This window comes from Canis lupus, chromosome 12 (genome assembly GCF_048164855.1).
Source record: "Canis lupus baileyi chromosome 12, mCanLup2.hap1, whole genome shotgun sequence".
Lineage (NCBI taxonomy): Eukaryota > Metazoa > Chordata > Mammalia > Carnivora > Canidae > Canis > Canis lupus.
Window position 1 is genome coordinate 20,415,115 of NC_132849.1, and position 21,730 is coordinate 20,436,844.

Sequence of the window (21,730 nt, forward strand, 5' to 3'; positions counted from 1 at the left end):
TCCTCCTTGGTAACACCACCACAGCACAGTCTAAGTTCTGATATAACCACCTCTTCCCTTACTCTCCTGCCCTGGCCCTATAGATGCTTCCTAAAGCTGCTTATCTTTGGTTGGCTATATTTTCCCTTTTACTCTCTCAATCTTTCAAAAGCCTATGCCATCAATTCCCTGTGTGAAATTCTGTTTGTTTGAACTGTCTGTAGTAGTTTATTTTTTCCTACCTGAACTTGGATTGATATAAAAAGATTGTCATACCTATATGCCACTGAAAATCAAAAGAAAAGTAGGTGTTTCTTCTTTTAGCTGTCTTGAAAAGAGTTATTTTTCAAAAGCTACTCAAAAGTTCTCTTTTTGTCCCATATGTGCAAATCCCATCATAGATTGATTCCTAAATCAAACCATATGGCCAGGGAATGAAATGGAATAATGAGCTAAGTCCTAGACTTCTGAACCAATACCTGTGACAAGGTCAATGGGATTTTCTTTTATCAGCCTAGTATTGGAGCCAGAGGTGAGGCTCACCTCAGCCTAAAGCGCCTGAGGTACGTGGTGGAGAAATGTACAGCTGTTAGAACAGCAATAGCGGGACACCTGGGTGGCTTAGCGGTTCAGCGTTGGCCTTTGGCTCTGGGAGTGGTCCTGGGGTCCTGGGATTGAGTCCCACATCGGGCTCCCAGAGAGGAGCCTATTTCTTCCTCTGCTTATGTCTCTGCTTCTGTGTGTCTCTCATGAATAAATAAATAAAATCTTAAAAAAATAGAATGTCAAAGGAGAGGAATGGATGCTGGATGGGCAATAAACAGTATGCTCTGTAAGCTCTCATTGCATTATACTGCACTTATCTCTTCCCCACTTTGCTTCATTAAACTATGAGATCATTGATCATGAGCACAAACTCTTTTATTTATCTAAATAAACAACATTGAGAATTGTGACTGTCATGTACTAGGCAAGTGTCAAAAATTTCTTGAAAGGATGAATGAATCAGTGTGCCAAAGCTTTAAAGGGATGAGTTTGAGCATTTAGTAAGAACATCATGATAATACACAATACTAACAGGCACTTGGAACAACAGTATTTGTAGAATTTGAGACCTGCTTGTTCAGTGGCCTTTATATTTTTTAATCACCAGAGCACTTTTCAAATAAAATGTAGGAATATGTGTATGAGTGTATTTGTACATTGAATAAGGACTGTAGATGTTTCTTTTTTTTTTAAGATTTTATTTATTTACTCATGAGAGACACAAAGAGAGAGAGGGGCAAAGACACAGGCAGAGGGAGAAGCAGGCTCCATGCAGGGAGCCTGATGTGGGACCCCATCCCAGGTCCCCAGGATCACGCCCCGGACATAAAGCTGCGCTAAACTGCTGAGCCACCCGGGGCTGCCCTAGATGTTTCTTAGGTAGTGTGAATCTTCTTTGTTTGATGGAGCATTTGGCATTTTATAGTTCAAATTTCTAAATCTCCTTCCGAATGCTGCATGTGTTACAAGTTAAAAAAAAAAAAAAAAAAAAGAGAGATTGAGAGAGAGAAGGAATCTGCTTTCAGTCACTTCATGGCTGAACTATGAACTTAGTGTTTTTTTTTTTTAATTTTTTTTAATTTATTTATTTATTATAGTCACACAGAGAGAGAGAGAGAGAAGCAGAGACACAGGCAGAGGGAGAAGCAGGCTCCATGCACCGGGAGCCCGACGTGGGATTCGATCCTGGGTCTCCAGGATCACGCCCCGGGCCAAAGGCAGGCGCCAAACCGCTGCGCCACCCAGGGATCCCTGAACTTAGTGTTTTGACTTGCAGGAAGGAGTTATTTTTCTTCCATTAGTAAGAAGATAGAAGATAGCTCTGAAGAGCAATGTACCCTTTGGAGCCAGTCTGCATGGATTAAAAATTCACCTTTACCACTTACTAACTCTACAACCTGAACTATACCCAGAGCCTTATACATAAGAGTGCCTTTCAATTACAGTCAGGGGCAACCCTTATTAAAACATCCTGTGTTTCAGATTCCTCTTCTTAAAAATGTGGATAAAATTAGTAAACTCTTTATTAATTAATGAGTGGAAACCTCCTAATAGAGTCTTTAGCACTAGCAAATATTCTGTGATACCTATTATCATCACACATCATCAAATCCTATTTGTTTTTTTTTTTTAATTTTTATTTATTATTTATGATAGTCACACAGAGAGAGAGAGAGAGAGAGAGAGGCAGAGACACAGGCAGAGGGAGAAGCAGGCTCCATGCAGGGAGCCCGACGTGGGATTCGATCCCGGGTCTCCAGGATCGCGCCCTGGGCCAAAGGCAGGCGCCAAACCGCTGCGCCACCCAGGGATCCCTCAAATCCTATTTGGAAATCAGTACTGGTAGAGAGAAGTCAGGAAATACTGCCCTAACATTTTTTTTTTCACTGTGGTTATTAGAACTGTTTACCACGTATTTCAGGTTCCTTGTCTCCCAAGCATGTGGTAGTTTTGAACTTCAAAGCCCCTTGTGGTTATGTGGGCTATGTGACTAGCAGGATCCAATATACACGTTATTCCTGGGAGAGACCAACTCATTGTTTTCTGTCCCTCGTAATGATAATGAATTAGATTCCAGGTAGTGGCCTTGCAGGTAGCTAGGGTCTCAGAAGGAGAGTCATGTAAGACAGAGCTAGTACATGACCCTCTGAGATCTGGTGATTATCTTTTACCTCGGCATAACTTAGTCTGGGTGATTCATAATTGTAGTTGACTAGTCCCATGATTATGAGAGAAGAAACACACTGAGTCTGATTCTCCATCTGCAAAATAAAGAGGTTGGATAAGAAAGATCATCATTAAAGTTCCCTTAACTTCTAAAGTGATATATTCTTTGATAAGAATAATAATGGCAGTGAGGATAAGATATTTTTTATCAAGGAAAAACAGAAATAAGCTCATTACTAAGCTCTGAGACTCAAAGAACAAGAGTAAGGTGAAGACTAAGGTCAACTTTTCCCAAAGCATGGTCTTTAGAACTCTAATTGTAAGAGATACTTTGTGACAGAGGGTTCCATAACCAAATAAGTATGGGAAACACTACATATGATATTTTTCTCTTAAATAATCTTCATACATATTATCACATTCTTAGTATTCATGAAGGAAACCTTTGAAATATATTTTGCCAAGTAGTAAACCAATACAATTTCACTGTAAAAATCACTTTTAAAAAACTTCACAATGATAGGCTAGGAAGATGTAATTTCGATTTGTGCTATATGCTTTCCCATGTCCTTCTTCAAAATCCTTTTGGTAATTCCCTGCTTTTGCCCAGAGTCCCAGGAATGGGTGTATGACCCTGGATATCCCATTCCTCTGGTCATAGTAATTTGTCTCTGTATGGTCAGACCCCAGCAAGCTGAGATAGAGCCTTCAACATAATTAATATTTTTGATGACCCCTGGATTTAGCTGAGTCTCATTAAGATGCATCTTAGACTTCTCAGATATGTAAGCCAAAATTTCCCTTTTGTTCAGACTAAATTAAGTTGGATTATAGTCACTTACTATTGGAAGAATTCAGTCAGGAACTATTCTACCTTGGAGTCGAGTTTGGAAAATGCTGTTCCAGAGTAAAACTGAGAATAAAATAATACAATGTTGAAATTTATTAAGCAATAGCCTTAGTTTTCTCTAAGGGAAAGTGGGTCTATTAGAGAGTCTGAACATGGATGTGACATATTTAGTATGAGAAGACATTTACAGCCTATTTTATCTGTTTTAAAAGATAAGTTAGAAAAAAAGATAATGGAAACAAATCCAAAATGATCAAAATATACCAAGGAATAATTTTATTTTTTTGTCTGCTTCACTTATTCATATTAGAAATATTAACTAAAGGAAGAGTATAACATTTACTTATGGAAAATAGTATGCTGCAAACTTGACAAATATAATTTCATCTATTTTTCACAGTAAAGGAGGGTAGGTAAAAAATTGACATCATTTTCCAGACAGAGAAACTAAGTCTTACAGACATTAAGTAACTTGCCTAATATCACAAACTAGAATATGATAACACTGAAATTTAAGGAACTCATAAATGATATTCAATGAAGTTCCTCCTTTATGTTTTGCAAATAAAGTAATTGATATAAAATTTCTTTTTTAAAAAAGATTTTATTTATTCATGAGAGACACAAAGACACACACACACACACACACACACACACACACAGAGGCAGAGACACAGGCAGAGGGGGAAGCAGGCTCCACCCAGGGTCTCCAGGATCACACCCTGGTCTGGAGGTGGTCTAAATCTCTGAGCCACCCCGGCTGCCCTTGATATAGAATTTCTACTTGCAAGCTTTCCATCACTGAATTCCCTTGAACTTAGTAGCTTAAAACAAGGCAAATTTGGTATCTCACAGTTCTGCTGGTCAATAGCCTCGTGCACTAAGCTGGTTTTTCTGCTTAGAGTTTTACATGGCCACTATCAATGTGTTGGCAGGTCTATGTTACTTTCTGAAGGTTCTAGTGAACATTTCATTTCTAGGCTTGTTCAGATTGTTGGCACAATTCACTTCCATGTAGTTGTAGGACTGAGGTCTGTTTCCTTGCTGGCTGTTGGCCAGGAGTCGTACTTAGCATTCAGAGGCTGCCCTTATTTTCTGGTTTACAGTTCTCTTGAAAACCAGCAAAACCATTCAAGTCACACTCATGCTTGGAATCTCTCTGACTCTCCTCTTGCTGCTTTATCTCTCTAATGTGACTTTAGCTAAGGAAGGATTCTTCACTTTTAAGATGACATGTAATTGTATTGAACCCATCTAGATAATTCAGGATAATCTCCTTTTCTCAAATTCTTTAACTTTAAACACATCTGTAGAGTTCCTTTTGTCATGTAACATATCATATTAATAGGTTCAAGGAAGTAGGCATGGAAACCTTTAGGGGACTATTATTTTGCCTGCCACATTCTAGTTATATATGTCACAGTTGAAATGTTTCCAAATGAAAAAGATAGAAGTTTTATAAATATGATTTCTAAAAACACTCTGTCCATTTGCTTACCAAAAAATGGTGTATGTTCACATACACACCAACATACCATTACACTATAGACACGTAATTACCTAGGGATACAAATGTACAAATGATGGATATGTTTGAAAAAAAAAAAAAGGAAAGTTAGAGTTGATAGAATAGGTAGAAAATAAGAATTCTAAAACAATCTAAGGTTTGTTTGCTTTTTTTAATAATGAAAGGAGTACATAAAAACAACAGTGAGAGTTTCATTGACTGGTATTTTTTAGACAAGAGATGAAATCTGCTAGGTTTGTGAGAACAAGCTAAATCTTAGAAGAAAAAATTCTGGAGTATGACTCCTATGTAACAAATATTGTAAGAGGGTCTGAAATATTTAGGATATTATTAACAAGTAAAATTTCTATATTATCTTTATTCATAATTGCCAAATGTTGGGCACAATCAAGATGTTCTTTAGTAGGTAGACAGATAAACAAATGGTGGTAAAACCAAACAATGGAATATTATTTGGTACTAAAAAGAAATAAGCTATGAATACATTGAAGAAACTTACATGAATATTTCTAAGTGAAAGAAGCCAATCTGAAAAGGCTACATACTCTATGATTCTAACTATATGATATTCTAGAAAAGACAAAACTATAGATACAGTAAAAAGATCAATTGTTGCCAGGGGCTAGGGTCAAGGAAGGATGTATAGGCAGCATATAGATTTTTAGGACAGTGGAACTATTCTGTATGATACTACCATGGTGGATACATGTCATTTATATATTTGTCAAAACCTATAGAATGTACAAGCTGAACATTATTGTAAACTATGGACTTTGAGTGATAGTAGTGTGTCAATGTAGGTTCATATTGTTTTAGCAAATATAACACTGTGGTGCAGGATGTCAATAGTGGGGGAAATTTTGCTTGTGTGACAGCAGGAGGTATACAGAAACTCTCTGTACTTTTTGCTCAATTTTGATGTGAACCTGAAACTGCTATCTACTAAAAAATGAATTGCTCAGAAGGACTTGATAGAGAAATTTCAGAAGCTAACAGACTGAATGAGAGTCCCAGTGTGTAGTGACCTAACATTTAACTGTATAAGTATGAGGAATACTTTTACTTAGAATTTTCAGTCTTGGAGTCTGTTCTAAAAATCTGGATGTCATATTGTTGCGGGTTAAGTTGTATTTTAATTACATACAGTATTTTTGCATTTACACACGATAATATATTTTTGCTATTTATGTTGGCATAAATTTAATATGAATGCAGGAGGGGAAACTGCTTGTTTTTCTGAGGGCTCTATCTGTTTATGTCATTGAAATGAAGGGCAACACTTAACTTAAAAACAAAACAAAACAAAAAGGGAAACAGCCAGATTCACAAGCAGTCTCAAAACAAAAGAAATAAAGGTAAAAATATTATCCCCTTGGCTTAGAATGGGGACAACTAAAATGATAGCTATTCAATATCCAGTGATAGTCATTATTTAAACAAGGATGTTTAGACTGTTACCAGAAATAAATACAGCTAAAATAATGCTCAGTTTGTATGTTTCCATTGGGGAAGGTAGGGGTGGATGTCTTCCTTCATCCAAAACATAAAAGAGTTAGTAAATTCTTTGGAGGTAGGGAACAAAATTCTCAGCTACCATTTGCCTGTTGGGGACTTAAATACATTGCCTGGATAATTTCTTATCACTGTCTGATTGACAGACGATAGTTTGGTGCATTTAAAAGAAAGAGTGAGGGAGATCAAGGGTCTGAGGAATAAGGGATGGCTTTTATGCTATTATTTTTTATTAACTCTAAAGCAATTGCATGGACAAAGACTTATAAATATTTTACAAATGACTTTTAAAGGTTTCTCAATAATATCTAGTAGTTTTGAAAGTCATCGCAAAACAAAAATGAAGGAAATCTCATTTTGACAACACTCGATCTACATCAGTTATTTTTTTTCCTTCTGTCTGCTGTCGATTGAAACAGAATCATAAATTTAAGCCTAATTTAAAACAACTCACAAATCTATAAATGAATCCTCTCAATGTTAAAGAGATGAACTTGTCTGATAATCCTTTGGCCTGCATTTTTACATTTATTGCCTCCAGCCTGAAAAGAGAATGCAAAATCACAGTAAAAACAAAAAAGTGTCAGTTCTCGAGACAGTGTTCTATCTTATTTAACCGGAACTACTTTAGACTAATTAAAATCAGAAGTATACTTTGCCCTCAGGCCGATACTGTGCAGTGGTACAATGAAGTATCCCTATTTTTATTGGAATACCTCCCTGGCTAACTTACCCTCCTCTCACCACTTTAGGGTCCTGTGATGTCTCCCTAAATGTTACCTATTCTTTCTTCAAAGTCTAGCTGGAGGGCCTACTTCTTCCTTCCTACACCAGTTCATGGTAGCTTTCCTTTTTCCATTCTGTTCATATTTTTTGGTACAGCTCATTTGGTGTTCAGCATTTACCTCTTGAAGCACATCCTGTATCCTCGGTAATGTCTGTCTCCTGTTCTATAGGCTGAGCCTAAGGAAAAAGCTCCGTGAGTGGAACATGCGGTGTCACTGTCCGTGGTCCTGAAACATGGTTGTTGTCGGCTAAGGAAGTTTTAAGTGTACACAGTTGACTCATGTGCACTTTATCTAAGGAATTTTTAAAGTGGTGTAGTGACGATGACAAGGAAAATGTAAGGCAAGAAGACGTTTGGAGAAAAAGATAAAAAGGATGGTTAGAGACAGAGCTCTCAAGCCATTGCCTGGAGAGAATAAGACACTTGGCTTTGATATTATTTTCAAACAATTGCAGATGTCAGCTTGGGAAGAAGGGGATGTAACATAGCTGACAAAACCAAGGAACAAGGAGTATAAAAAATGCGTGTACCAAGTGATATAAGGCCGTACAAGTGTTGGCATGAACAGATACATTGATGCCGGTGGGCAAGCCGACCAGACAAGTAGCGTGTTGCGAAGGCAGCATCACTTGTGTCTTACCAAACTGCTATAGACGTTGTCTTTATTCTTATCTCTTGATTAAAAAAAAAAAAAGTCACTTGGCATTATGGCAGAACAAAGTAACTGTAACTTAGCAGCTTGTACCTTCTTCATTTCTAGCATGGAATGTAAGGGTTACATTCCAGTCCCAGATGATGCAGATGGACAGAGCATGTACTCCCTACAATCTAAGTTCCCCAACTAAAGTATAACCTCTGCGAGGACAAACAGCGGACATTAAACATTCCTGATATCTTGAAATGCTTAAGTAGAGTGGCTGGTGCAAACTGGGGGCTTAGTAATTTTTTTTTTTTTTGAACCAATAAAAGAATCAGAATGCCTTCCACATACACAACATTCAACCAAGGCTCGTGAAATGAGCAGAGGTTGCATTTGTTTTTAACACTTACATCCTCCACCAGGTCCTATTTTAAAGTCCAATCAATGCTCCTTCCCTTGCTACGCCAGGTCCCCACAAACCTACGTCCCATATTCAGCCTCCACCTTCGCGCGCTTAGGCCCAGCCCTTCTCCTGCCACGTGTCCGTGCCCTCTCTGGGTTCACCCTCTCTTCGTCCTCGTTAACCCCCATTCCCTTCCCTCCCGGCCCAGGACCTCTCCCGCACCGGGTCTCAGAAACCGGTCCCCGCGGCTTGCGGCCACTCAGGTCCGGGCGCCCGCCCGGAGGGGAACGCGGTTGTCATGGACACGGCACCTGCGCCCTTCGGCGGCGCCCCATCACCGCCGTCCCCTCCCCCACGCCCCCCACCTGCGGCGCGGAGCGAGCCCGGCCTCCCCGGCTCCGCCCCTGCCCCTCCCGCTCGGCGCTCCCCGGGCCGCGCGCGCCCGCGTGCCCCCTCCACCCCCCACCCCCCACCCCGCCCCCGCCCGCACCCCCCGGCCTCCCCCAGCCCCGCGGAGTCGCGGGGACCACGGGGGCGCGCGAGCGAGCGAGCGAGCGGCCGCGCCTGCGCGCTGGTCGCCTCCCCTAGCGGCGATTCGGGCCGCTGCCGCTCGCGCTGGGCAGGACGCGGGGCGGGCTGGGGGAGGGGGAGGGGAGGGGAGGGGGAGGGGGAGCGGCTTCGCTTCCAGCCCTGAGTAAGGCGGAGACCCGGGCTGGCGGGCGGAGCAGGAGCCACCGCACCTCGGCCAGAGGCGGCTGCCGCAGCTGCCGCCCTCGTCCCCGCCGCCGCCGCCGCCTCTCCAGTCCCTTGTGTGGTTACCCCTCCAGCGCTTGGGAGCGGGAGAGGAGGAGGAGGAGGCGAGAAACTCCCACCGACCCATAGAGGTGAGTCCTGGGCAGAGCATCCTCCATCCCTGCCTGCCTCCCTCCCTACCTCCCTCCCATCCTCTCCATCCTCCCCTCCCTCCCCGCTCCCCAACCCTCCCGCCCTCATCCTTCCCAACATCCCTCTCTCCTCTCCCCTCCTTTCTCTCTTCCAGCCTTTCTTTCATCCCTTTCTTCCTCTCTCCCAGCCTCACTTCCTTCCCACCCTTTCTTTCTTCCCTGTCTTCCTTTCAGCCACTCGCCCTAGAGCGCAGCTGTGCATCCTTTCCTCTTTTACCCCCTTTCTTCACCCCTTCCCCGGTGGGAGATCCCTAGCCTGCTACAACTGTCCGGATTCAGGGGCTTCCAGAAAATTGGGCACATATACTGAGGGATGCGCTCTTGCACAGCGGATGCCCTGCAGGTCCCTAAAATATTTGGATAAGGGTCAAGTTGAATAGAGTACTGGGACCTGGAAGGAGAAGAGGGGTGAAGAAGAATCTGTGGATTTGTGCAGTATTAGGGTGGGGGTGGGGAGGATTGTCACTTAAAACATGTTGCCAACAGCCCCCCCACACCCCCTTTTGGCAGTTTCCTTTTTCTTCCTGGGAATTACATATTCCCAGCGTGAGTCCCACTAATTTTAAATTAGCAGCTTTCCTGCTTGGATAGTCTCCGTGAGAAACCACAGGGAAAGAAGAGAAGAGAGGAAGAGAACAAGAGAGGAAGAGGGGAGGGGAAAGGAAGGGTGGTGGCGGTGGACGTTTGTATCCTTTACCCCTAGGCCTCTTTTGATTGATATTTTCAAACCACCCGCCTAATATTTGTCTTGGAATTGAACCCGTGTGTCCTTAGTCCTGTCACTATCTCCTTCAAAAGCAGAAACTCTCTAAACTTTAATGCGTGTGCACCATAGCATTATTTATGGACTGTTTTGGTCAGCATACAAAACACTAAGGTAGATTGATCTGGGAAAACGGAGCAGAACGATGGCAGAGATGCACTTTTGTTCATTATAGGTTAACTTCTAAAGGAAGACAATGGAGGGGTAGTTTTTGGAGTAATGAGGTTATACTTCACAGGCTTATAAATATACCATTTTAATAACATTAGTTGTATTATAGGCTTTAACAGATATCCTTAGCCTTTCTCATCCACCTTAAAGGAATCGTAAATATCGTTGAGGAGAAACATAGTGTGTAATTCTGCTTGTGGTCTGCATCAATGGAAAAGTTGAATTAGCTCCGGGACCATTATTAACAATTTAAAATTTCAGTTGTTTTGTGCCACTTAGTTTCGCCAAATGATATATTTCACTTTGCTTTCTTTAGCTTGCACTGTAGTCTCTTTCATTATATATATTAATAGTAGTTTTTCAGTCTTCCTTTTTGCCAGCATTGCTGCTGAAAAGTTTATTTATATGTGGTGGGACAACCATGCCTTAGAATGTTTAGCGTCTTCATCATTTTAGAAAGCTCCAACAAACCATATAAGTATAAATCAGAAATGGAGTATGTAGAAGCTTGTATTTTGCCGTGACTATATTCTCTTTAAAAGAAAAAACAGCAACAACAAAACTCAAAAACCTTAATATCCTTAGAATAGCTGTATTTTATGTTTAATGAGTATGTGGGGAGGAACCGAAATTAATGGTGGATTCAGTGAAGCTGACAGTAAGATTCTGTGCTGTGGAGCAAATTATTGATTTTTTTCTTTTCATTTAAATTATTATATGTCAGTAGTGCAATATGCATTTTTGCATTTTATGGGCATGTAAAGTAGGAGTTGAGATGAAGAGAATTACCTTGCAAAATGATTGAGTGCTGATTTGATGAAGAACTGACACAGTTAATCATCTGAATCAGTTTGGGGGAAGTAGATGTTATTAGGAATGATGGACCTACCCCTTCCCTAAACTCCCCTTGGTAGGAATGCAATTTCGTTAATGGCTTGGTTGACTCTTAAGACATGTGGCAGAAGCTTGGTTGAATTATCAGTGTCACCAACATCCTGATGCAGAATTGCAGTCAACCCTGTCTGTATTTGAGTGGTTACATTACCTAAAAGTGAACACAATTGTAGATAGACGTGTTTTTGTATTGTTCCTTTTCCTGGAATCCCTTGAAGCTAGTGAAAGACTTTGGTAGTAACTCTATATGAATAAAATAAGTGAGTTTTATTCTAATTTACTCTCGAGTGACTTTTCCCCTTCCAGCATGGGCTTCATAGTTGTGAGTGTGCAGAGGAGGCAGCCCCTCTCTTTATTGCAGTTTTGCTACACAGAGTGATGTAAGTGTATGTCTCAGTTTTTAATGATGTGCTTACTGTGGGAAGAAAGGTACCTTTTATTTGTCTTCTTTGTAAACATTTGTCCACTTAGTAAAACAAAATACGCAAGTTTATTAAAGAATAGAAGGTAATATGACATCCGTGTACAGTAAGATTTTGAGAAAGATGAGTAAAATTAATAAAATATAAAATAGAAGAGGAAGTAGTACCTTCAGAAAGCAGCCTGCTACTCTGACCATAATCCACTTTACAGATAAAGATGGACTTCCTCTGAGGAGTTTCATTTCTAGAAGCTTCTGCCTTTAGTTGACTGGACCTTTAAGAACATATGGTACAGATAAAGACCCAACAGAACAGTTCATGGATGATGTAGAAAATATTCTGGATACACTTTCCGTGCCTCTCTCACTCAGAGCTCTTAAAACCTGTCCGACACTAGGCCCTGGTATGAGGTGTTGGAAGGAAGTAAAAGACACTACTCTCTTTGACCTTAGCTTACAGTCTAGTTGAGGAGCACAGACATTTGCATGAGGTCGTATTTCACTATGTCAAACAAGATCTTTGGAAAGAGCTTTAGGTTTGAGTGCATGCCTTACTTAAGTGGTAGAGAGTTATGTGCCCTTGCTTACTATTTAATTCTTTTTCTTCATCTACAAAATGGGAATTTTCATAGACTCTGATTCATGGGATTTTTTTTAAGGGTTAAATGTGTTAAGCAGTGTATCTGGTATGAACAGTGTGTGTATTGAGTGAGCATTATTGTCATTTGGAGAAATGATTTTAAAACAATCTACGGGAACTAGAAAGAAGTGAATAAAAGGTCAGTGTTAGAGGAATTCCAAACGGGTCAGATGTTTATGTGGCCGGGGAAAGGTTATATTCAGGATATCTCTCGAGCTTGGACAGATACTCCTGAGAAGGATTTCAAGCAGCGTAACACAGCTAGAACAAAAGCAGAAACAGAAGCAGCAAGATGTGTTTGGGAAGTCTCTTTACTAGAATATTTGGCATATAGGTGAGGGTATTAAAATGTATTAAACATATAGTCAGAGTAATTACACTATCCCTTGAGGTGAGACAACTTGTTTTAGTGTAGCATCTATTTTATTACAGAATACTCAGCCACCCAGGGGGGTTTGGATTAGTACTCACCCAAAACCAGATCCCAAGGCACAGAATCCAAGGTCCAGGTGGCAGTGAGGACCCAGACTATTCTTTTTATCTCTTTTCTTCAAATTTCAAGGCAGAGAGTAAAGTTGAACTTTCTGAACAACAAAGGCTCAATATTGTGATTTTCATAGCTCTCTTTTGTTTTGCCTTAACCCAGGAATATTCCAGGACTGTCTGTATCTTGGAGAATAATTACCAAGATTATTTCATTTTGACAACATATGAAGCCAGTAATTTTAGGGTAATTATGTCTCCAGGAACTTTATTTTTATTTCATTGTTGACTTTTCCCAATAACAGCAATCCCCTCCCTTTTTTTGGTGTTCAAGATTGTTAATGATCCTGTATGGATTATGCTATTTCAAGTATTTTACTGGGAGACTTAGCTGTGATGACCGCAGAGGGTCTGTTTGAGAATGTGCACTGAGCAAGTTAAATACCTGCATAGGATGGGGTGCGCATTGCTTCTGTCTATGTCTGTTGGTATATATATCCATGAAACAATTATCCAATAGCGTAAGTGATATGAGTTGTGTTATTTCATCAGAAAAAAAGATTTTCGGAGGATTTTACCTGCAATTTAAAAGTGTTAGTATTTATAGTGCTCATGTTTAATCCATTTTTAATAGACTGGCACAGTTTGGCTGCTTTATCCAAAATAGTAAAATTCTCTTCTTATATTTATTGTTTCATAGTTTTAGTAGTATAGAAGATGATCTCATGAACAGTATTTTATGGTATTTCCAAAAGCTAGCAGTCTAACAGGCCAGAGCCTGTAGCATTTTTATTTTTTTATTTTGAGGTTTTTTTTCTCAATATTTGGATGTTTTAAAGATTACCAGACCTAAATAAAACATATTCAAATGTATTACTTCTAGTTAGTTCCCTACTAAAGCACCAGTGATTTTTGACAGACTTTACTTTTAGACATTCTTATTTTCCTCATAAGTGAATTTTTACCTTGGAGACGAATTCTAACTCAACCACAAGTATGCATTCAACAACTCTTTGAGATTATTACCTCTAATACATTATTAAGAATCACAAAGTGATAGTCTGATTTTATAAAGCTTAATTTTATAGTGCTTTTGTTCCTTTTTATTTCAAGGCTGTATCTACATGTACAACTTTTAGACTATTATTTTCTAGTTGTGAAGACAGTGGGCATTAACAAGAGTGAAATAAGCAATTATCTTCCCTTGTAAGTTAAGGTGGTGACAACATGGAGAAGTGAAATAGGATAAGATAAAATGAATTAATTTCGTTTCATCTATTGAGCTGAAGAATTAATACTTCCTATTCAGTTAGGGGTTTTCTGTATTTTTTTCTGTCATGCTAATTAAATCCATGTTTTATTTGTTTAAATGTATGTACACACATATATTTCATTTGACATTCTTTAAAACTAGATCATAGATTTAAAAACATGTATGCAAAATCCGATGTTGGTTTTCTATTATTTTGCTAGTTTTTAGTATCTTGCTATTTTGTTTATTTGCCTTCTTGGAGAGAACCAAGTAATGTAGCACCTGAGGAAGCTGCCTGATTAGGAACAAGATCCAAATCAAGTAACATCCCAGCTTGCTCCAACATTCCTACCTTAAAATAATGGGCACCCCACCAGGGTTGAGGTAAAGTAAATAATTTTTTAAGACCCTAAGGACTATAGAATCATAATAGGAAATTAATAGAATACTTCTGATATGTTAATGCTGTTTAAACTGGGCTTATGTTGTTTATTACATATCTGCAGGAAATCCAAGATCTTTTCTTATAGCAGCTTAATGTTTCACAACCAAAGCCATGAACTCCTGATAGAGATATGTCAGTTCTCCCACAACCTAACCAGAAATCACAGTGACTTCATAAATAACTAAAGGGTATGAAAATTATCTGATTTTAATTGTGATTAGGCAAAGATTTGGTGAGAATCCACTTTCACAAGTTTATCGTAAATTCAAATGCCTGAAAGCTATTGGTAAATATCATTATAATGTCTTGCAGTAAAAAGGTAGATATGCCCCCTAACTATCTCAGAAAGAGCTAATTGTCTTCGGTTATTTCTAGGAAAGGGGATCCGATAATTCTTGAGAGTTTACCACTTGTCTTCATTTTCTTTCTTAAGGCATTGATATCTGCCAGAGTAATTTCATAAAATATGCTTCCCCCCCCCCCATATATGCATACATGACATAACTAAGTATGGACAGAACTTGTTGAGGAAAATGTTTGCATCTAAATTTATCTCTTTTCACTTATGCTTTCCTTGTACTTTTTTGTCCTGTTACCTAGCATGAATTTATTCAACAGGTCTTTTGTTTGCTTTTTGTTTTTCTAAATATCTGCTCTGCATAGAGCATTGGGCTAGAAATAGTAATTTTGTAAAACTCTGAATCAGGAATCAGGACACCCCAATTCTTCCTTGAGGTTTTTAACTAACTAGTTATTTGACAAAACAAGCCTCATATTCTCCAAAGCTTATTTTTCTTAAGGATTTTATTTATTTATTTGTTTGTTTGTTTATTTATTTATTTATTTATTTATTATTTATTTATTTATTTGTGAGAGACGCAGAGAGAGAGGCCGAGAGGCATAGGGAGAAGCGGGCTCCTGAGCCAAAGGCAGGCACTCAACAACTGAGCCACCCAGGTGTTCCTCTCCAAGGTTATTTATTTAATTTGTATTTTAGTGGCTTGGACTATATGATACACAGAGTGTTTTCTAGTTATAAAATTCTGTAATGCTACCTGTGAGTTTCCCTTAAAATTTCAAGGCATAATGATTTATTTCTTACCGTGTCCTATTTGTTTTTTTCATTTGAAACATAAACGGCTGCTATAGGAGAAAAACCTTCATCTTCAGTGGCATATGTGTTCCCATTCCCAAAAGAATCACAAATTTAGATTCACAGAGTCTCTGGGTCCAGGAAGAACTAAAGCACATTTCCCTTTCTTACCTTTCTATCCTTTCCTCTCCCTCTTTTTTTATTTTTAAAAAAATATTTATTTGAGAGAGACAGAGGCAGCACGAGCGGGAGGAACCGAGAATCTCAAGCAGACACCATATTGAGTGTGGAATTCAACAGGAGGCTCTGTCTCACCACCCAGATCATGACTTGAGCCTGACTTGAGCCAAAACTAAGGGTCAAATGCTTAACTAACTGCGCCACCTAGGCACTCCTCTCTCCTTTTGAAAAAAAAAAAAAATCCTTCCTCAGCTAAAGGTACATGTCAATTGCTACATCCATTCATGGACTAGCCTGACTTGTTTGAGTAATGCCACTGTCTTTCAAAGACTATATGACATTAATGAATTTAGAATAAGATGGGGACACCTAGGTGGCTCAGTGGTTGAGCATCTGCCTTTGGTGCTCCATGAGTACCCCATTGGGCTTCTGGCAGGGAGCCTGCTTCTCCCTCTGCCTATGTCTCTGTGTCTCTCATGAATAAATAAATAAAATCTTTAAAAATAAATTAGAATAAGGTGATATTTATTTAAGAAATTATATATGCTCCGAGGTTAGTATTTGTATCTCAGGCATAGCAATGTCTTGCTTATTCCCTAAATCTTACCCCATAGGACTGTGTGGTCACAAGTATTTCTACCAAACTCCCATTAAATTTTTTTTAAATCAAGTTTATTGAGATATGTTTCATATATAATAGAGTATATCCATTTTTTTTCTTTTATAAAAGTGTAGATGGTATACAATAGTATATTAGTTTCAGGTGTACAACATAGTGATTCAACATTTACATACATTTATATACATGTCAGATCTAGCTAATGTCACCAAGCAAAATTGATACATATGTTCCCTATTTCGTACATTGTAACCCTCTGTTTTATTTGTTTTATAACTGGAACTTTGTACCTTTTAATTCTGTTTCCCTATTTTGTCCATCCGCTCACCTCTGACAATCACCAGATTCTTCTCCATATTTATGAGTCTGTTTCTATTTTGTTTTATTTATTTGTTTTGCTTTTTAGATTACACATATAAGTGGAACCATATGGTATTTGTTTTTCTCTGTCTGATGTATTTCACCTGGCATAATACCCTCTAGATCCATCCATGTTGTCACAAGTGGCAAAACTTCATTCTTTTTTTTATGACTAATAGTCCAGTGTGTGTATGTGTGTGTGTGTATGTATGTGCACATGCTCACATGCATGCCGCATCTTTATCCATTCATCTCTTGATGGCCACTTAAGTTGCTTCGGTATCTTGATTATTGTAAACAATATCCCGATGAACATAGGAGTGCATATTATCTTTTCAAATTAGTGTTTTCACTTTCTTTGGATAAATACCCAGAAGTGTAATTGCTGGATCACATGGTAGTTCTACTTATAATTTTTTGAGGAACTTTTATATTGTTTCCATAGCATCTGTGCCATTTTACATTTCCAACAACAGTATATAAGAGTTGCTTTTTCCCCACATTCTTGCCAACACTTGTTATTGCTTGTCTTTTCGACAGTAGTCATTCTGACAAGTGTGAGATGATGTTTCATTGTTGTTTTGATTGGCATTTCCCTTATGATTGGTGGTGCTGAGCATCTTTTAATGTGTCTATTGGCCAACTGGACATCCTCTTTGGAGAAGAAATATCTATTCAGGTCCTCTGACCATTTTTTAATCGGCTTGTTTATTTGATACTGAGTTGTGTGCTTCTTATATATTTTGGATATTAACACCTTATTGTTTATATCATTTGTAAATATCTTCTGAGTAGGTTGTAGTTTCATTTCTTTTTTTCATAGTTTATTTTATTTATTTTTTTTTTAAGATTTTTAAAATTTATTCATGAGAGACACACACAGAGAGAGGCAGAGACACAGGCAGAGGGAGAAGTAGGCTCCATGCAGAGAGCCTGACGTGGGACTCGATCCTGGGTCTCCAGGATCACACCCCGGGCTGAAGGCGGCGCTAAACCACTGTGCCACCGGGGCTGTCCTGTAGTTTCATTTCTTGAGGTTTTTCTGTGCTTTTCAAAAGCTTCTTAGTTTGATAAAGTCCCATTTGTTTATTTTTGTTTTTATTGCCCTTGTCTAAGGAGACAGATCCAAAATTATGCCCTGACCAATGTCCAAGAGCTTACTGCTTATGTTTTCTTCTAGGATTTTTATGGTTTTTGGTCTTACATCAAAGCCTTTAATCCATTTTGAGTTTATATTTGCATCTGGTATACAAATATGATCCAGTTTCTTTCTTTTGCATGTGACCATCCACTTATTGAAAAGACTGTCTTTTCCTCATTGTATATTTTTGCTTCTTTGCAGAGGAATAATTGACCATATATGCATGGGTTTAGTCCTGGAATCCATTCTGTTCCAGAATGCATCTATTTTAAGTACTATTGTGTGTTTACAAATATACCTATGTAATCACCACTGCAGTTGAGGTCTAGATTATTTCCATTGCACTAAAAAGTTCCCTTCTGCTTGATCTGCTTTATTTCCCCATTGATTAGTTTTTCCTGTTCTACAAATGGATATAGATTGTATAACAGAATATGTACTCATTTTTGTCTCCTGCTATATAGCAGCATAATGTTTTTTAATATTTTTGAGATTTGTCCATGCCTTTGAATATATAAATTTCAAGAAGAAAATATAGGAGAAAATCTTTGTGATTTAGGGCTAGGCAATGATGTCTTAGGTAGGGCTCAAAATGCACTAACTGTAAAAAAAAAAAAAAAAAAAGATAAACTAGACTATATCAAAATTAATAAAAAAAATTCTCTTTAAGAACACAAGATTTGCTAGGTCTGTGTATCTCAATTTCTATCTCTATATATTGGACAAAGGACTAATTGTCCCAGCTATGTATAGGACTCTTGCATCTCGGTAAGAAAACAAACAATCCAACTAAAAGATGGACAAAATATTTAAAGATATATTCCACAAAAGAAAATACACAAAGGACATGAAAAGGTGTTTAAGTCCATTATTTGCCCAAATAATGACATTTAAGAAGCACCATATGATACCACTGTACAAACATTAGATGGCTAAATTTACAAAGACTGACAATATCAAGTTTTGGAGAGGGTGTGAAGCAGCTGAAGGACTCATACTTTGCTGATGGGAAAGCAACACTTTGGGAAATAGTTTGGCAGTTTCTCTTAATGTTAAAAATATACTTACCATACAACCCTGGAATTCCACTCGCAGGTGAAATGAAAACATATGCAGAAAGACTTTTACATGAAAATTAATAGCAGCTTTATTCATAATTTCAGACTAAAAAGCCCTAAATATCCATCACATTCCCATTTTAAAGCTACTCTTTAAAATAGAAAACAAAACTTTTGGTATATATTTTTTGAGATGTGCTATTTGCTCTAAGTAACCTGGCAGCAGAGCAAAAGGAAGACAGTCAAAAAGATGTGCAAAAGTCATAAGAAATCCAAAAGGGTAGGAAGGCCCAGGTGTCAGACCTAGACTTGATTTTTCCTCTCTTCTCTTGAATGTGCCCCTTCTTTTTTTTATTTTTTAACATAGATTTATTTATTTATTTATTTATTTATTTATTTATTTATTTATTTATGATAGACCTAGAGAGAGAGAGAGAGAGAGAGAGAGAGGCAGAGACACAGGCAGAGGGAGAAGCAGGCTCCATGCCTGGAGCCTGACGCGGGACTCGATCCTGGGACTCCAGGATCGCACCCTGGGCCAAAGGCGCCAAACTGCTGAGCCATCCCCCGACTGTGCCCCTTCTGTGTCTAGACCTCAATGTCAGCCAGTGGTGTGATGGCTGCCACAGTTCTAAGCCCACCATCATGCAGTTGCGGTGTCTTCTCCAGAAAAATGAGAAAACCTTTGCCAAAAGTCCTCTCTTATCTCTTACCTCATTGGCCAGTGCTGGATCACATAGACACCCACAATCCACTCAACAGCAAGGGGAAAAGAAATAGCCTGCATGAGAGTTTAGACTAATCAGGATCTCCTGGCTGGGGATGAGGTCAGCTTTCCCTGAAGTGCATGGCTGTGTGTAGGAAATGAAGGGGACAAATGAGCTGAATGGCAGTTCTGTTAAGGAAAAGGAAGGGGGAAATGAATGTTCGGTAAGCAAGCAGCAGTGCTGTTATAATTTGATTCAGAGGCCTGCCATGATATTCTCAGTCTTATGGAAGAGAGGTTTAAGAGGAAATCTAGGGTTGTAGTCATAGTTTGTTATTATGGAGATGTGTGCAAAAACAGGTCACAAAGGGTACTGCAGGAAAAAAAGGAGGGAAGAAATTTAGATCATAATGTGCAGCATGAATTGGAGGAAGAGAGAATCTAGATGCAAGGGAATAATTCAAAGTGGGCAAGCATACAAATAGTGACAAGCAGAGCCAGGCACACTGGGGCCCATGGAGTTGGGACAGGAGGCGAAAGTCAGTGCTGGCAGTAGTCTGGAATCCAGGCAGACAAACTCGATTGCAGTTTGCCCATCTGTGAAATCAGGACCTCAGGCAAGAAGATTTTCATGTTTTGCTTGTTAAGGCAGAAGCTAAAACAGTAATTATTCTCTTTCTCTCTCTCTCTCTCTCTTTTTTTTGGTAGGTATTGTCAACCACTTTAGATTCTAACTGTGTCATGAATAGAAGCCATACCTTCATTTTGTTCTAATATTCCCATTATAATCCTGGACCCATATTAGTTTCTTAATAAATGCTGGCTGTTTGAATTGAGTCTCTGAACTCCTTCTACTTTAAACAAATCCTACAGATGTCTGATTAAACAAATGTAGCAGCCATTCATCAAAGTATTTACTTTCTTATTGTTTTAGGGTACATAGCCCTGGCTCTCTATATAAGTATGATAAAGTACTTGATCTTATGAGTTGACAACCTGGCAGGGGTGAAAAGTACCTGAACAGTTTAATACCAGAAAGAATATGATGGAGTGTGTAGTATAGTGGTTCTGACTCCACAGTGGCATGGGCCAGAAGTCCAGATGGACACAGAATCAGAAACATGGTTCTAGTAGTGGATGGGAGAGAGATGGAGGAGGGGATGACCTTGTATTACTACTTTTTAATTCAGTCCTGCCATGGTCTGGGAACTGGGACAGGGCTGAGCCAGCAGGAAGATGGGATCACTGAGCACAGCAGTGGGAGAGGTGAAGTCACATCCAGGAGAACTGAAGCTGGGTTGTTGATAACTGCTCAGTAAGCAGCTGAGAAGTAGGCCTGGAATGAAGGGGAGAGGCTGGGAATAGAGAAACATTTTAGTATTATTTGTATAGAGGTTTCTCAAAGATATAATAACAGAAGATACATTATTTCAAGAACAACATGTTTGGTCTTTTACACTTGCAGTAATACATGCCCATTGCATAACATCTAGAAAATAAATGGAAAACGAAACTTGAAAATAAAAATTATTGCAATCCAGCTGTCCAGTGAACATTTGATGAGTTTCCAGGTTTCAGCCCCACCATGAGTATATCTGAATTTGTCATGCAAAAGTCTCTTTAAGGCATAACTGAGATCACAGGTATGTATAATTTTGTGTTCCATCTTTTTAACTAAACGTATTTAGGCATTACTTGGGATAATAAAATCTCTTCCTTCATGTTAAGTCCTATGTAACATTGCATTGATTGGAATTTAAGTTTCTAGTTTTTGCTTATCTACACAGATAAAATGTTTGTGATTATCTGTCTTCAAATATGGGTTGTATCATGGGCAGGAGATTGACTTTGGGGCCCCAGGAAAGTGCCTTAAAGATATAGGTGGTCAATGTCTATACAGCAAGACATATAGTTTTTTTATTTACTGAAATGGTAACATGATGATCTCTGCCTCATTTTCACATAGAGCTTAGTGGGTAACATGAGTATATACAGGGATGCTGGGTGGCTCAGCAGTTGAGCGTCTGCCTTCTGTTCAGGACATGATCCCAGGATCTGGGATCAAGTCCTGCATTGGGCTTCCTGTGAGGAACCTGCTTCTACCTCTGCCTGTGTCTCTGCCTCTCTCCCTCTGTGTATCTCATGAATA

The 21,730-nt window shown here is 38.9% G+C and overlaps 1 protein-coding gene across 2 annotated transcripts in view; it reads left to right on the forward strand.

The window, feature by feature from the left end:
- Nucleotides 1-9,082: 9,082 nt before the first annotated feature.
- The window catches only part of CTNNA2 (catenin alpha 2), a 1,079,777-nt gene continuing 1,067,129 nt past the window's right edge, over nucleotides 9,083-21,730 (forward strand). Inside the window, exons 1-2 of one of the 2 annotated variants that reach the window (XM_072769992.1) lie at nucleotides 9,083-9,295; nucleotides 21,047-21,224. The gene's annotated coding sequence lies outside the window, so the exon portion shown is untranslated. The remainder of the gene's footprint in view (nucleotides 9,296-21,046; nucleotides 21,225-21,730) is intronic. The other variant, XM_072769991.1, reaches the window with a different exon arrangement.